We start from the raw sequence: 18,734 nt of genomic DNA on the forward strand, positions 1-18,734 counted from the left end.
CTTCAGTATGTGAATAAACAGGAAGCTCTGTACAGAGCTCTTCATGCCCAATCATTCTGTGCAGCTCAGGCTGCAGAGGAGGAGATTGAGGGCTGTGTATTCAATCTCTTTTCTCTGTCTCAAAGGTGAAACATCAAAGGTCTGTTTAGACTCCTGATATCGCCCCAAAGATCCCAATGAATATTGTAAAAAAAAATGGTAACAAGAAAAACAAAACAAAAACAAAAAAAAATAACAAAAATAAAAAAAACTACTGACAATAGTGGCGGGACTACCAGGGTCACAAAGGTTGCAGTTGTGTCCAGGCCTTGGTGTTCTGCCACCGGGCTAGGAGGTAAGGGCCCCATCCAGGGGGCCCTTCATGATTTCTTACACTGGGGCCCTGAAGGTTCTAGTTACTCCACTGCATTCACCTTGTTATAGACGGCTGGTTGAATGTTAACATAAGCAAGGTTTGATGAATGTCATGACAAATTTATTTTTCTCCAGTTCATTACTGGTGAACGTTGGGCGAATAAAAAAAACAATAAAAAAATTAATATTGCAAAATTGAAAAAAAAAAATAGTAAAAACAAAACAAAAACTTCTGACACCAGTGGCGGAACTACCAGGGTCACAAAGGTTGCGCTTGTGACCAGGCCTTGGTGTTCTGCCACCAGGCTCGGAAGTAAGGGGGCCCTTCATGGTTTCTTGCACCGTGGCCCTGAGGGTTCTAGTTACTTGTTATAGACGGCTGGTTGAATGTTAACATAAGCAAGGTTTAATGAATGTCATGACAAATGTATTTTTCTCCATTTCATAACTGTTGAGCGTTGGGCGAATAAAAAAATAGTAAAAAAATGAATATTGTAAAAAAATAAATAAAAAAAGGGTAACAAGAAAAAATAAATAAAAATAATGAACATAAAAAACTACTAACACCAGTGGTGGAACTACCAGGGTCACAAAGGTTGCACTTGTGAGTGACCAGGCCTTGGTGTTCTGCCACCAGGCTCTGAGGTAAGGGCCCTGGCCGGGGGAGACCCTTCATGGTTTCTTGCACTGGGGCCCTGAAGGTTCTAGTTACTCCACTGCACTCACCTTGTAATAGATGGCTGGTTGAATGTTAACATAAGCAAGGTTTGATGAATGTCATGACAAATGTATTTTCTTCTATTTCATTACTGGTTAACGTTGGGTGAATAAAAAAGTAATAAAACATTTTATGTTATAAAATAAATAAAAAAAACAAACCCCCCCCCCCCCAAAAAAACAAAAAACTACTGACACCAGTGGCAGAACAACCAGGGTCACAAAGGTTACACTTGTGACCGGGCCTTGGTGTTCCGCCACCGGGCTTGGAGGGAAGGGCCCCGGCCGGGGGGCCCTTTATAGCTTCTTGCACCGCAGCCCTGAAGGTTCTAGTTACTCCGTTGCACTTACCTTGTTATAGACAGCTGGTTGAATGTTACCGGAAGCAAGGTTTGACGAATGTCATGACAAATGTATTTTTCTCCATTTCATTACTGTACAATGCTGGGCGAGTGTTATGTTTTACAAATAGGTTGAATGTTGTGCAAATGAAAAACAAATCCTTTAGAAATCTTACAGTGCTCATGGAAAGAAAATAACTTAGAATGTGCTTTAAATGCAACAAATGCAGTCTTCTTTTTCCACTAAAGAACATGTTTTATAGAACAAACAGAATTCTCGATAGATAATACAATAAACTGAAGTCTAAAAGAAAATAAAAAACTGTTCAAAATACAGATTTACATTTTAAAATCTATGCAAGTTCGGCGGTGCATGCATGAATGACATAAAACACTTCAGTAAAGCCTTGATAGGCGCTAGGTAATTACCGATCCCTGGAGAAGAATAAAGAAGGAGCCAATAAAGCATTTAAAAAGAAACAAACATAATTTACATAATTCAAACACCTCTGTGCTGCAGATTCTGGGACATGTGTTAACTGTTCGAGTTAAATTGCCGAAGGTGTGAATTTCTGGTAACACTGTCAAGGGTGAAAATGTTAATATTGCATTTTTTGTGCTTTTTTTGAGATGTGAACTGGTTCACTGGAGATGTTGGCAGCACTACCCCCGTAGGGGTTGCAGATGACTGGGTTCCCCATTCCTATACAGCTAGGCAAATAACGTTTTGTTAGCTTTCATCCAGAGACAACAAACAGTCTTTGGGCTTTTTTTTTTAATGTTTTATTAGGGGTAATAATTTGGATGGGAAATAGGAATCATGGGATGCCCAACTTGATAGTAACAAAAAAAAACCAGGGACAACTTCCTCCCTATCTACGACTTCAGATTTGTGTCTGCACTTTCCGACACTCTCTATGTAAAAAGATGCAAAAGCCCCTTAAGGACTACGAACTCTCAGTCCCTTTTGAAAGTAGCACAAAGTGTTGTAGACTGCAACCTGGAGTACCTCCGACTCCCTTGTAGACACTGGTCCCAGGTCTACCAACTGCAGGAAATTCCAGCCCACCCGGCTGCTTCTTCACCAGTCTACCCAACTGACTCTCCACCAGTCTACCCAACTGACTCTTCACCAGTCTACCCGACTGACTCTCCACCATTCTACCCGACTGACTCTCCACCAGTCTACATGATTGACTTTTCATCAGTCTCCTTGACTGACTCTTCACTAGTCTACACGACTGACTCTTCGCCAGTCTCCCTGACTGACTCTTCACCAGTCTCCCCGACTGACACTTCACCAATCTCCCTGACTGACTCTCCACCAGTCTACACGACTGACTTTTCATCAGTCTCCCCGACTGACTCTTCACCATCTCCCTGACTGACTCTTCAGAAGGTCTAGCCAACTGACTCTCCATCAGTCTACCCGACTGACTCTTCACCAATCTACCCAACTGACTCTTCACCAGTCTCCCCGACTGACTCTCCATTATTCTACCCAACTGACTCTTTACCAATCTCCCCGACTGACTCTTCACCAGTCTACCCAACTGATTCTCCACCAGTCTACCTGACTGACTCTTCACCAGTCTACCCGACTGACTCTCCACCAGTCTACACGACTGACTCTTCGCCAGTCTCCCTGATTGACTCTTCACCAGTCTCCCCGACTGACACTTCACCAGTCTCCCTGACTGACTCTCCACCAGTCTACACGACTGACTTTTCATCAGTCTCCCCGAGTGACTCTTCACCATCTCCCTGACTGACTCTCCACCAGTCTACACGACTGACTTTTCATCAGTCTCCCCGACTGACTCTTCACCATCTCCCTGACTGACTCTTCAGAAGGTCTAGCCAACTGACTCTCCATCAGTCTACCCGACTGACTCTTCACCAGTCTACCCGACTGACTCTTCACCAGTCTACCCGACTGACTCTTCACCAGTCAACATGACTGACTCTTCATCAGTCTCCCCGACTGATTCTCCACCATTCTACCCAACTGATTCTCCACCAGTCTACCTGACTGACTCTTCACCAGTCTACACGACAGACTCTTCACCAGTCTCCCCGACTGACTCTTCACCAGTCTACCCAACTGACTCTTCACCAGTCTACCCGACTGACTCTTCACCAGTCTACCCGACTGACTGTTCACCAGTCAACATGACTGACTCTTCACCAGTCTACCCAACTGACTCTTCACCAGTCTACCTGACTGACTCTGCACCATTCTACCCGACTGACTCTCCACCAGTTTACACGAGTGACTTTTCATCAGTCTCCTTAACTGACTCTCCACCAGTCTACATGACAGACTCTTCGCCAGTCTCCCCGACTGACTCTTCACCAGTCTACCCAACTGACTCTCCACCAGTCTACACGACTGACTTTTCATCAGTCTCCCCGACTGACTCTTCACCAGTCTCCCCGACTGACACTTCACCAGTCTCCCCGACTGACTCTTCACCATCTCCCTGACTGACTCTTCAGAAGGTCTAGCCAACTGACTCTCCATCAGTCTACCCGACTGACTCTTCACCAGTCTACCCGACTGACACTTCACCAGTCAACATGACTGACTCTTCATCAGTCTCCCCGACTGATTCTCCACCATTCTACCCAACTGACTTTTTACCAATCTCCCCGACTGACTCTTCACCAGTCTACCCAACTGACTCTCCACCAGTCTACCTGACTGACTCTTCACCAGTCTACCGAAATGACTCTTCACCAGTCTCCCCGACTGACTCTTCACCAGTCTCCTTGACTGACTCTTCACCAGTCTACCCGACCGAATCTTCACCAGTCTACCCAACTCACTCTCCACCAGTCTGCCCGACGGACTCCAGAGATCTACCATGGCAAGGTTTAACAAAGATTTAAGCAAACCACTATATTCCAGAGAGACCTGCTACATGTGGAAGTCTCTCTCCTTGTAATTCTCTGACCTTGCTGTAGTACTCACACTGTCCTCCTTGCTCACGCTGCCTCTCAGGGAAGACTCCCTCCAAACTGCATCTGTTGTCTCCCCAACTGACTCTTCACCAGTCTCCCCGACTGACTCTTCACCATCTCCCTGACTGACTCTTCAGAAGGTCTAGCCAACTGACTCTCCATCAGTCTACCTGACTGACTCTTCACCAGTCTACCCGACTGACTCTTCACCAGTCAACATGACTGACTCTTCACCAGTCTCCCCGACTGATTCTCCACCATTCTACCCAACTGAATTTTTACCAATCTCCCCGACTGACTCTTCACCAGTCTACCCAACTGACTCTTCACCAGTCTACCGAAATTAGTCTTCACCAGTCTCCCCGACTGACTCTTCACCAGTCTCCCCGACTGACTCTTCACCAGTCTACCCAACTGACTGTTCAACAATCTACATGACTGACTCTTCACCAGTCTCCCCGACTGACTCTCCACCATTCTACCCAACTAACTCTTCACCAGTCTCCTCGACTGACTCTTCACCAGTCTACCCAACTGACTCTTCACCAGTCTACCCGACTCACTCTCCACCAGTCTACCCGACTGACTCCAGAGAGCTCCCATGGCAAGGTTTAACAAAGATTTAAGCAAACCACTATCTTCCAGAGAGACCTGCCACATGTGGAAGTCTCTCTCCTTGTAAATCTCTGACCTTGCTGTAGTACTCACACTGTCATTGCTCACGCTGCCTCTTAGGGAAGACTCCCTCCAAACTGCATCTGTTGTCAGGATCCTCCCAGTCCAGCCCAAGGCAGAGCACCCCTCAGACCAGAAGGTTTGTCTCAAGGGCCACCAACAATCCCCTCACCACTCCATCTCCATTTTCCACATGACTCCTCTTGCTGGCATGACTCATCCATACTTAAGGGCTGGCCCAACCGACTTGCCAGGCCCACCACCTGGGGATTGGCCAAGCTGCCCTGAGTATGCAGAACGACCCTCCTAACATCTGCCCTCCAGTTTCCAGAACGTTCTAAAACTTTCCAGAACCAGCGGGAGGCACCAGAGACTTGTCTGCATGAGTCATCCAGTACCCGAACCACTTGCAGGACCATGGACTCCAGGCCATACTGCTCGGTGAGTCTCTGCAGCTCTTGGCCATGCTGTCCATATCTTTAGAGGACAGAGCAGCAGGAGCCTACTGCCATACTGTCCCCACCCTCCTCCTCCTCCTAGGTAGGCTCAGAGGACAGTGCTCTGGGCACCGAGCCCACTCCTCTGCAATCACTATATCCAGTGCCCCGCATGTAGATTAGGGGGCCGGACGCATGGATGGGGGTGAAGCGCCCGTGCACCCTGCATTACGGGCCACCACTGCCCCCCAACAACCACATATCCACCCCAGGAACAATAGACCCTAACAGCAACAATAGATCTCCCAGCAGCCAGCATTAATAAACCCTCCAGTATTCAGCAACTATAGACCCCTCCCTCAGTAGATTACTCCTAGCAACAATTAGCCCCCTCCGACAACATAAGATGCACCAGCAACAATAGGCCCCTCCCTCAACAATAGATCCCCCAGCAACAATAGATCCACCAGCAGACAGCATCAATGGACCCTCCAGCACACCCCAGCACCCTTTGCCATTACATACATTCAGTGCTGGAGGTGCCAGAACCATTGAAAAAAAAACATGTACCCAGGTATATATAGATATTTATAGATCTACCTCTAGATAAATGCTGCAGCAAAGTCCCATTGCAGGAGCCCCTGAGGATGATGCAGTGTCTTTTTTTGTGTAAAAGACCTGAGGACAAGAGCTGTGGTGATGAAGAGACCCTACAGCCATTACCCAACCAGCTTGGAATGCAGTCCCAGTTATTTGGCACTGTGCATGTGAGATAGTAATAGGACAGAGATACTCTGTTTGTCATGAGGTTTGAGCAATACACTCAGAAGAACATAGAAATACTGGCATAATCATCTCTTCTGATCTGGTTTTAGTAACACGGACTGGACATGTGGCTGAGGCCTTCTATCTCTCCACTGGCAGCTGACAGTAGAGGGTAGTGGATCCCTACAATGGCATTCAAATAAATCTGGAACAACTATTCCTAAACAGAAGTTGGGGCCTTAGACACCATCGGTTACCTATATATGGAACCTATTTAACACCTATCCCTGACTTCAAGGGTAATGTAAATCAAAACAGGGTGGTGCCACAAGTTATAAGTCTTGTGAAGTTTTTGGACTATCAACATCTGCCTTGACACGCAACATTATTCCTTGGTGATTGGGTAAAGGTGACTGAGTTGCCCATTTGACTATAAATGCTAGGGTATGACCGCCATTGGAAGATTTGTACTTTTCCACTGATCACCAATGTAGGGGTGCCCTTATTCACTGACCACCATTGTACGGGAGCGCCCCACCATTGACCATTAATGTAAGGGGGCCCCGTTGCCCTGACAACCTTTCACTGCTGATTTATTGATTCACTGATTCTGGGGATATCTGACTTTCTTCACAGTAGGCAATCAATCCCTGGTGATCGTGCCACTTCTCAGTCCCTAAATCATTTCATATAACTGAAGCCCTGAAGAAGGAAGGGGTGGGGGGTCTATGTGCCTAAAATACATTGGCTGTTTGGTTTCCCTTCCATAGTCATTTATTGAACTGATAAATGATTGTTGGGCTCTTGGATCATTGTTTGGCGCCCTTCCTGGTGCAACTGTTTATATAGACTGCTTATTTTGATTGATCCCTAATTTTGAGAGCATAAGGGTCCACAGCCATATGGCAGCTTTCTCTGCTCCATCTCAGTACTTCTGGGCTAAAAGTGGTGTCCATCTCAGCTCCATCATCACAATACTTCTGGATTACAAAGTGGTGTCCATCTCAGCTCCATCTCAGTCCTTTTGGGATACAAGGTGGTGTCCATCTCTGCTCCATTTCTCTACTGTCCATCTCCCTGTCCATCTCTATTGGTAGAGGATCTTTATCCAGTACCTCTTCTTGAACAAATGTAAGGGGCACATTTCCACTGACCACTAATGTAAGGGTAAACATCACCAATGAAAACTAACATAAGGGACCATTCTCAACTGATCATCAATGCAAGGAGACCCTTCTTAATTGACCACCAATGTAAGGGGACCTTTATCCACTGACCACTGAGGTAAGGGGGCCCTTCACCACTGACAACCAATGTAAGGGAGCACTTCACCACTAAATGCCAAAGTAAGGGGGCAATTCTCCACTGAACACCAATGTAAGGGGGCCCTTCACCACTGACAACCAGTGTTAGGTAGCACGTCACCACTGAACTCCAAAGTAAGAGGACAATTCTCCACTGACAACCAATGTAAGGAGGTGCTTCACTACTAACTACTAAGTACTAATATACTGGGGCACTTTACCCCAACTACCAATATAAGGCGGCATTTCTCCCCAGACCATCAATGTAGGGGGACCATTTTCTACTGTCCAACTATGTAAGGATCAGTTCTCTACTGACCAACTAATGTATAGGAACATTTCTCCATGACCACCAATATAAGAAGGCACTTCTCCACTGACCATAAGTGTAAAGAGGCACTTCTCTACTGACCACCAATGTAAAAGGAACCTTCTGCATTGAGTACCAATGTGAGGGTGTACTTTTACTATAAATATAGCATATTACAGTAAATCTTGTATATACAGCTATATATAGCAACCACTCATAACTCCTACTACTAAAAACCACAACAACAAAAAAAAATCCTTATATTCAACTAGTTCTTCACAGAGTATCATAGTACTTCAGTAGCATACTGTCATCACTACCACAAAACTGAAACAAAGTAACTTTGTAGCAGCAATCACTCAAAGTATCTATTAGTCCAGATGCTTCGTTCCATTAGTCTATTTGCCCTTCTTTTATTTAGAAGTAACCCAGAAGTACTGTGATGGAGCTGAGATAAACACCACCTGGTGACCAGAAGAACTGAGATGGAGCTGAGATGGACACCACCTTTGTAAACTTGTAGTAATGAGATGGAGCTAAGTTGGACACCATCTTGTAACCCAGAAGTACTGTGATGGAGCTGAGATGGACACCCCCTTGTAACCCAGTAGTACTGAGATGAAGCAGAGATGGACACCCCCTTGTAATTCAGGAGTACTGAGATGGAGCTGAGATAGACACCACTTCGTAACCCAGAAGTACTGAGATGGAGCTGAGATGGACACTACCTTGTAGCCCAGAAGTACTGAAATGGAGCAAGGATGGACATCACCTTGTAACCCAGAAGTACTGAGATGGAGCTGAGATGGACACTACCTTGTAACCCAGAAGTACTGATATGGAGCTGAGATGGACACCACCTTGTAACCCAGAAGTACTGAGATGGAGCTAACATGGACACCACCTTTTAATCTAGAAGTACTTTAATAGAGCTGAGATGGACACCACCTTGTAACCCAGAAGTATTGTGATGGAGCTAAAATGGACACTACCTTGTAACCCAGAAGTATTGTGATGGAGCTAAAATGGACACTACCTTGTAACCTAGAAATACTTAGATAGAGATAAGTTGGACACCACCTTGAAATCTAGAAGTACTTAGATGGAGCTGCGATGGATACCACCTTGTAATCCAGAGATGCTAAGATGGAGCGGAGATGGACACGACCTTGTAACCAGAAGTACTAAGATGGAGCAGAGATGGACACCACCCTGTAACCCAGAAGTACTGAGCTGGAGCTGAGATGGACACCACCTTGTAACCCGGAATTACTGAGATGGACACCACCATCATGGAGGATACTGGGAGTGCTTGCTAAAACAAGACTGGACAATGCAGGGACTCCATGAACCAACTTGAAAACAGTAGTGGGAATGTTCTTTTAGTTCTTAATAATAATACAGGGTTTGTAGAGGTGACTGTGGAACATCACAGAAAGAATAAGAGCAAGTTCATCATAATCATTACAGTCCCACCATACAATCTCTGTACAACCAACTTTATATTTATCAAAACTATAATGTAACACGAGGAGCTACCAAAACTATCCAACCAGTTTGTATCCAATCAGGCAGGTCATGGCCCTAGATACTTATTGCTAGATGTAAAGGATATTGTACAATCGGATTGTCACATGTGTGGTGGGTCTAACTTATAAATGCAAGGAGAAGAAACAGACCGACTGAGAGAAACGTGGTTTTGATCGGGACTAAAAGGTAAAGTGATTGCTGCTACAAACATATGTTGTTTCAGTTTTGTGGAAGTGATGACGGCACTCTACTGAAGAACTGTAACATTGACATTAAACAAGCGGAGGAGGAACTGACTGATGATAAGAAACATTCGTTTATTGTGGTTTGAATCAGTAGGAGTTGTGAGTGATCACTGTTATATACTGTAGTTGTTCTTTGTGGGACAAACATGTTATTTAAATGATTTGTGTATTTTCAATGTCCTTCAAACCTCATAAAAAGAACCTTTCACTGGTCCTTCAAACCTCATAAAAAGAACCTTTCACTGGTCCTTCAAACCTCATAAAAAGAACCTTTCACTGGTGTTTGAAATTTTTGAAACTTTTTTTTTTTGCATCGGTAACAGGGTAGTACCCAGCTCCCCTTGTCTTTTTTTTTTTTTGACAGAAGTTGTACGTTACATACTTCTAATCACTGCGCTCTGTAAACCATGTTGTGCATTTATATTCTAATCACCACTATGCACGGTAAACTACACTATGTTGTCAAAAGTATTGGGACACCTGCCTTTACACGCACATGAACGTTAATGGCATCCCAGTCTTAGTCTGTAGGGTTCAATATTGAGTCGGCCCACCCTTTTGGTATTCACACCCCTTGAAATTTTCCACATGTTGTCATGTTACAACCAAAAACGTAAATGTATTTTATTGGGATTTTATGTGATAGACCAACACAAAGTGGCACATAATTGTGAAGTGGAAAGGAAATGATAAATGGCTTTCAAAATTTTTTACAAATAAATATCTGAAAAGTGTGTGTGTGTGTGGGGGGGGGGGGGGGGGGCATTTGTCTTCAGCCCCCTTTACTCTGATCCCCCTAACTAAAATCTAGAGGAACCAATTGCCTTCAGAAGTCAACTAATTAGTAAATAGAGTCCACCTGTGTGTCATTTTATCTCAGTATAAATACAGCTGTTCTGTGAAGCCCTCGTGCCCTGTACACACGACCGCTTTTGCCGTCGGAATAAACTCTGAAGGTTCTCCGACAGAGTTCCAATGGAATTCCGCTCAAGCTGTCTTGCCTACACACGGTCACACCAAATTCCGACTGCCAAGAACGCGGTGACGTACAACACGTAAGACGGGACTAGAAAATGGAAGTTAATTAGCCAGTAGCCAATAGCTTCCGTCCCATACTTGCTTCAGAGCATGCGCCATTTTGGTGCGTCGGAACAGCATACAGACGAGAGGTTTTTCCGATAGTAATTTGTTCCGTCGGAAAAATATAGAACATGTTCTCTATCTAAGTCCGTTTGACTTTTCGACGGAAAAAGTCAGATGGGGCATACACATGGTCGAAATATATGATGAAAAGCTCCCATCGGACTTTTTCTGTCGGAAATTCTGCTCATGTGTACGTGGCATCAGAGGTTTGTTAGAGAACCTTAGTGAAAAAACAGCATCATGAAGCCCAAGGAACACACCAGACAGGTCAGGGATAAAGTTGTGGAGAATTTCACGGAGCTCTGTTCAATCCATCATCTGAAAATCATCATCATCACCCGAAAAAACCTACCAAGACATGGCCGTCCACCTAAACTGACCGGCCGGGCAAGGAGAACATTCATCAGAGAAGAGCCAAGAGGTCCATGGTAACTCTGGAGGAGCTGCAGAGATCCACAGCTCAGGTGGGAGAATCTGTCCACAGGACAACTATTAGTCGTGTTCTCCACAAATCTGCCCTTTATGGAAGAGTGACAAGAAGAAAGACATTGGTGAAAGAAAGTCATAAGAAGTCCTGTTTGTAGTTTGTGAGAGGCCATGTGGAGGACACAGCAAACATGTGGAAGAAGGTGATCTGGTCAGATGAGACCAAAATTTACATTTTTGGCCTAAAAGCAAAATGCTATGTGTGGGGGAAAACTAACACTGCACATCACCCTGAACACACCATCCCCACCGTGAAACATGGTGGTGGCAGCATCATGTGGTGGGGATGCTTTTCTTCAGCAGGGACAGGGAAGCTGGTCAGAGTTGATGGGAAGATGGATGGAGCCAAAAGCAGGACAATCTTAGAAGGAAACCGGTTAGAGTCTGCAAAAGACTTGAGACTGGGGTGGAGGTTCACCTTCCAGCAGGACAACGACCCGAAACATACAGCCAGAGCTACAATGGAATGGTTTAGATCAAAGCATATTCATGTGTTAGAATGGCCCAGTAACAGTCCAGACCTAAATCCAATTGAGAATCTGTGGCAAGACTTGAAAATTGCTGTTCACAGACGCTCTCCATCCAATCTGACAGAGCTTGAGATATTTTGCAAAGAAGAATGGGCAAAAATGTCCCTCTCTAGATGTGCAAGAGATGTGATGTGCAAAGACTTGCAGCTGTAATTGCAGTGAAAGGGGGTTCTACAAAGTATTGACTCCGGGGGGCACCATACAAATGCCCCTCCCCCACACTTTTCACTTATTTATTTGTAAAAAAAAATGTTGAAAACCATTTCCACTTCACAATTATGTGCGACTTTGTGTTGGTCCATCACATAAAATTCCAATAAAATACATTTAAGTTTTTTTTTTTTGGTTGTAACATGACAAAAAATGTGGAAAATTTCAAGGGGTATGAATACTTTTTCAAGCCACTGTATACCTCTTGGACTATACTACGTAGATGTAGGTGGCTGGTGGGGTAGGGAGGAGGCACATTTAACAGAGATCATTAATCGTTTTCAGGATAGGTAAAGTGTATGTCTGGGCAGGTGCTTTCACCATCAAATTGTGGACTCAGGGTGGAGAAGGCTTCATCCCACCCAAAACTCTACGAAGCCTCTAGGCTCCAGGACCTAAAATGTCCCGGAGCCTCAAAATGTGGAAAATGACAAGGGGTATGAATACTTTTTCAAGGCACTGTACGTTACATACTCCTGACCACTGCACTCTACCAACCATGTTTTACAATACATATTCCTGGCCCTGTGACTACTATCTGACTACTGTGCTCAGCTCCTTAAAATATACCACAGTCCAAAAATTGAACAAAAACTTAGAAACTCATGGTGAGAAAATTACATTTTTTTAATAAATTATTATTGTGAAATAAAATGAAACACTTAAAATTGTAATTTTTAAATTGTATTAACTGTAATAATACCCAATTTAATAAAAAATGTTGTTTCCAATTTCCAATTTTTTTTAAGTATTATTATTATTATTAACGATTTATATAGCTTTTTAGCTTTGTTTATCGCTCTTTCCAATAATATTTCCAGATTCCTAATCTTCCACGACCAGCTTTGACCTGTTTTGACACCATAGCGTTTTATGAAGGTCCTCAAAACCCCTGTAACACACATCGGAGAAGGCAAACGTTTGGGTGATATCTAGTGGTGTCACTCACGTTAATTCCGGAAATTTCGTGATGGCGCAAACGCCATCATTTATCATCGCGGGAAGTGATCGTTATCACTCCGCATAGAAATAGTAATTTAAATGACAGATACTCATTCAAACCCTCTTGTCTCCTTGGTTCGTTGAGCTATAAAAATGACTGCAGATAAAGCGGTTCGTAATAGCTCTGCCTCTCCGTCACCCATTAGAAAGCCAAGAACTGCGAGTTAGTAGCGGACATCATAACCTACAGAACTGCCGTACACGCTCCGAGACTTCTACTTTATTACTAACATCCTTCCACGTCAACCGTAGGGTTTTCCTTCTTGGCCCCTCGTCTTTCTTTTATGTTCATGAACTTGAAGCTTTAATGGTTTAATTATTCGGATACTACACTATATTGTCAATAGTATTGTGACGCCTGCCTTCACACGCACATGAACTTTAATGGCATCCCAGTCTTAGTCCATAGGGTTCAATATTGAGTTGGCCCACAAAACTAGCTCATCCATGTCTTTATGGACCTTGCTTTGTGTATTGGTCCAAATCATTTGGTGGAGGCTGAATTATGGTGTGGGGGTTGTTTTTCAGGTGTTGGACTTGGCCCCTTAGTGCAAGTGAAGGGAACTCTTGACTTAAGGCATCAGCACATGAACTTTAATGGCATCCCAGTCTTAGTCCGTAGGGTTCAATGTTGAGTTGGCCCACCCTTTGCAGCTATAACAGCTTCAACTCTTCTTGGAAGGTGTCCAGAAGGTTTAGGAGAGTGTCTATGGCAGTGATGGCGAACCTTGGCACCCCAGATGTTTTGCAACTACATTTCCCATAATGCTCCACTACACTGCAGAGTGCCAGAGCATCATGGGAAATGTAGTTCCAAAACATCTGGGGTGCCAAGGTTCTCCATCACTGGTCTATGGGAATGTTTGACCATTCTTCCAGAAGAGCATTTGTGGGGTCAGGCACTGATGTTGGATTAGAAGTTCTGTCTCTGCTTTCATTCATTTCAAAGGTGTTCTATGGGGTTGAGGTCAGGCCAGTCAAGTTCCTCCACCCCAAACTCGCTCATCCATGTCTTTATGGACCTTGCTTTGTGCACTGGTGTGCAGTCATGTAGGAACAGGAAGGGGCCGTTCCCAAACTGTTCCCACAAAGTTGGGAGCATGAAATTTTCCGAAATGTCTTGGTATACTGACGCCTTAAGGGTTCCCTTCACTGGAACTAAGGGGCCAAACCCAACCCTTGAAAAACAACCCCCACCCCATAATCCCCCCTCCACCAAATGATTTGGACCAGTGCACAAAGCATGGTCCATAAAGACATGGATGAGTGAGTTTGGGGTGCAGGAACTTGACTGGCCTGCACAGTTGTGAGGTCAGGCACTGATGTTGGACAAGAAGGCCTGGCTCTGAGTCTCCATTCTAATTCATCACAAAGGTGTTCTATCGGGGTGAGGTCAGGACTCTGTGCAGGCCAGTTAAGTTCCTCCACCCCAAACTCACTCATCCATGTCTTTATGGACCTTACTTTGTGCACTGGTGTGCAGTCATGTTGGAACAGGAAGAGGCCAACCCCAAAATGTTCCCACAAAGTTGGGAGCATGAAATTGTCCAAAATGTCTCCTGTGCTCATGTAGTGACATCATCGTGGTCTGGCCATTCATTTGGCCGGAGAGTGTGAACCTGGAACCAAGACCAGGAAGGATGAAAGCGACGGCAGTGGTAACAGCATAACGCTTGAGGTAGGAACGTACTAATCGGCTGCCGAAAATTAAAGGACAAAAATAGGGATATCTGCATTTTGCCAATAGAAAAAATAAGGAAACTTCAGTGCAAAATTGTGTCCCATAGACTTCACTGCAAAAAAAACGCCCCCTAGTGACTTCAATGCAAAATCGCATCCCATTGATTTCAACGCAAAATGGCGTCCCGGAGACTTTAATGTAAAATTGCGTCCTGGAGACTTCAATTTAAAATCGCGTCCCATAGACTTCAAAGCAAAATCGCGTCCCAGAGACTTGCCCCCTAGTGACATCAATTCAAAATCACGTCCCATAGACTTCAAAGCCAACCCCCCCCCCCTTATGACTTCAATGCAAAGTTGCGTCCCATAGACTTTAAAGCGAAATCGCGTCCCCTAGTCTTTAGAGCAAAATCACATTCCATAAACTTCAATGCAAAATCCTGTCCCATAGCCTTCAAAGCAAAGTCGTTCCTATAGACCTCAATACAAAATCGTGACCCATAGACTCCAATGCAAATTTGCATCCTGGAGACTTCAATGCAAAATCGCATCCCATAGACTTCAATGCAATATCGCATCCCATAGTCTTTAGAGCAAAATCACATTCCATAAACTTCAATGCAAAATCGCATCCCATAAACTTCTGTGCAAAATTGCATCCCGGAGACTTCAATGCAAAATCGAGTCCCATAGACTTCGATGCAAAATCATGTTCCATAGTTTTCAATGCAAAAAAAAAAAAAAGAAAAAGCCCCCTAGTGACTTCAATGCAAAATCGTGTCCCATAGCCTTCAAAGCAAAATCGCGTCCTATAGACCTCAATACAAAATCGTGACCCATAGACTTCAATGCAAATTTGCATCCCGGAGACTTCAATGCAAAATCGCGTCCCATAGACTTCAATGCAATATCACGCCCCATAGACTTCAATGCAAAATCGCGCCCCATAGACTTCAATGCAAAATCGCATCCTATTAACTTCAATGCAAAAACGTCCCCTAGTGACTTCAATTCAAAATCACCTCCCATAGACTTCAATGCAAAATTGCATCCCTGACACTTCGATGCAAAATCATGTCCCATAGATTTCAATGCAAAAAAACGCCCCCCGTCCCCCTGGCCCCAGTGACTTCAATGAAAAATCGTGACCCATAGACTTCAATGCAAAGTCGTGTCCCATTAACTTCAATGCAAAAGCGCCCCCTAGTGACTTCAATGCAAAAACGCCAGCAAGTGGCGCATATTAGTACAATGTGGCATAAGACTGAAGATGGGGGGGGGGGGGCATTAAAAAAATAAAAAGATGGTAGACTTTTCTACGGCTTTAATTGCTCCCGGACCCCATGATTTGTAGTGAGGCTCCTACAAATAATCTATAACACCGAGAAAAAAAATAATAAAGAAAAAAAATATTTTTTTTTATGGTTTACAGCCTTGCAAACAAATCTGTGTCTGTGTGTTTGGCGTATATAAAAAAAAAAAAAATGACTGCCTGGAATGGATATCGTACATATCTGAGGCACATTTAATCAATAAAGACGTCGTTATTTGCAGGGTCAAGTTCAGTGCTGTTAATATTAATATAACGCTGCCATCTGCTGGCTGCACTCTGAATAGCATCGATCGTTGAGTGCGTTCTCTTTATCGCTGGGCGAAGCCCCCTCCTCCCCCCCGGACTCTTTTGAGAAAATTGTCAGCTGTGGAAGAATAAGCTAAAAATAACCGAAATGGGAATAATTTTATTTTTTTCTTTAGGAATCCTCATGGCGTGCGTCCCGCCAAGTCAGGGAGAACGGCGCCGTTAGCCAGACTCAACATTGCTTGCGATGGATATTCGCACGGAAATAGGACACAGTAAAAGGTTGGACACCAGTCAGATCTTAAAGACAAAAAAAAAAAACGAATGCAGCCCTAAGTTCTCTAAGGCTCAGACCACAGAGGTGCGTCCGAGCGCGGTGCGCGGAGAGGGGGGGGGGGGGCGTTTTTGTGCGTTTTTCGCGAATTCCCGCACATCACAGGTAGGGCAGCCTATTCATTTCATTGGGGTTCCCGATGGGAAGGAAACGCGGAAAAGAAGTCCCCTGACTCCTTTCCGGGAAAAAAAAAAATGCGCTGTGCTGAACGCGCCAGATCCGGGGCTGCGCCATTAACCACTTCCTGACCACGCTATAACCAAAAGACGGCCACAGCCCTGGGAAGGTGTCTATGGACGTCATCCTAAAAACCACGGGGGGGGGGGGGGGCACACATCCAGCGAGCACTGTGGTCACCGTGTCCTTTGGATCACACGCCAATCACAGCAGCCCTTTGCCATGTGAACAGCTGTGTCCGAAGGACGGAGCGACCACGGAGCGCGTCAGATGTGTGCCCCAGGGGGTGCGGTTACTACCACAGTGTGAGGGGAGGAGAAACAGTAACCACCATGTGTGACAGGGGAAGTGTCCTGATTTATTATTAGTGCAGCCCTAACAGGTCCAATCAGTGCCTCCTCATCAGTGCCCATCAGAGCTACACCATCAGTGCCCACCAGTGCCGCCTCATTAGTCAGTGCCCATTAGTGTCACCTATCAGTGTCCATCAGTGCTGCCTCATCAGTGCCTATCAGTTCTAAACCGTCAGTGCCCACCAGTGCCATCTCATCAGTGCCCATCAGTGCCGCCTCATCAGTGCACATCAGTGCCACCTATCAGTGCCCATCAGTTCTAAACCGTCAGTGCCATCTCATCAGTGCCACCTATCAGTGCCCATAAGTGCTGCCTATCAGTGCCCATCAGTTCTAAACCGTCAGTGCCATCTCATCAGTGCCCATCAGTGCTACCTCATCAGTGTCACCTATCAGTGCCCATTATTGCTGCCTATCAGTGCCCATCAGTGCTGCCTATCAGTGCCCATCAGTGCTGCCTATCAGTGCCCATCAGTTCTAAACCGTCAGTGCCCATCAGTGCTACCTCATCAGTGCCACCTATCAGTGCCCATTAGTGCCACCTCATCAATGCCCATCAGTGCCACCTATCAGTGCTGTCTATCAGTGCCACCTATTAGTGCTGTCTATCAGTGCCACCTATCAGCGCCCATCAGTGCCACCTATCAGTGCTGTCTATCAGTGCCACCTATCAGTGCTGTCTATCAGTGCCACCTATCAGTGCTGTCTATCAGTGCCACCTATCAGCGCCCATCAGTGCCACCTATCAGTGCTGTCTATCAGTGCCACCTCATCAATGCCCATCAGTGCTGTCTATCAGTGCCACCTATCAGTGCCCATCAGTGCCACCTATCAGTGCCCATCAGTGCCCATCAGTGAAGGAGAAAAATTGATTATTTGCCAACATTTGCAACAGAAACTAAGAATTTTTGTATTTTTTTAAAGCTTTCCACCTTTATATATTTTGGTTACATTTTTAGCAAAGAATAAAAAAACTCGTGTTGTCGTTTAAAGTGTGAGAGCGCTGAAAGCTGAAAATGGGCCTGGGCGGGAAGGGGGTGAAAGTGCCGGGTATTGAAGGGGTTAACAATTAATGGAACCTCCACGTGGCCATCTCGCAGGCTCTTACAGCAGGGCTGGAGCGTTAGAGAAAGAAGCAGCAAAAGGAGCCAATCAGTTCATGTGCTGGCAATGAAGCATACTGATAGGGGGAGAGAGCAAAGTAACATATGATTGAGCTCATCACTGTGCTGGTTCTCCTTTTCACTGCCCAATCACAGCCTGGGCTTAGAGGCGGGGGGGTGGGTGATGATATTGGCTGTCATTCAACCCAGAGGATCATGATGAAAAGAAACGAGTGTGGGGACAACTTCTGGTTGGGCAATTTTGCTAAATTAGCTGTCATATTATACTACAGCTTAATGATAGTGATGATAATAATAATATACACTATATTACCAAAAGTATTGGGACGCCTGCCTTTACACACACATGAACTTTAATGGCCTCCCAGTCTTAGTCCGTAGGGTTCAATATTGAGTTGGCTCCGCCCTTTACAGCTATAACAGCTTCATCTCTTCTGGGAATGCTGTCCACAAGGTTTCAGGAAAGGAAAATTG

This window comes from Aquarana catesbeiana, linkage group LG09, assembly GCF_042186555.1.
Source record: "Aquarana catesbeiana isolate 2022-GZ linkage group LG09, ASM4218655v1, whole genome shotgun sequence".
NCBI lineage: Eukaryota > Metazoa > Chordata > Amphibia > Anura > Ranidae > Aquarana > Aquarana catesbeiana.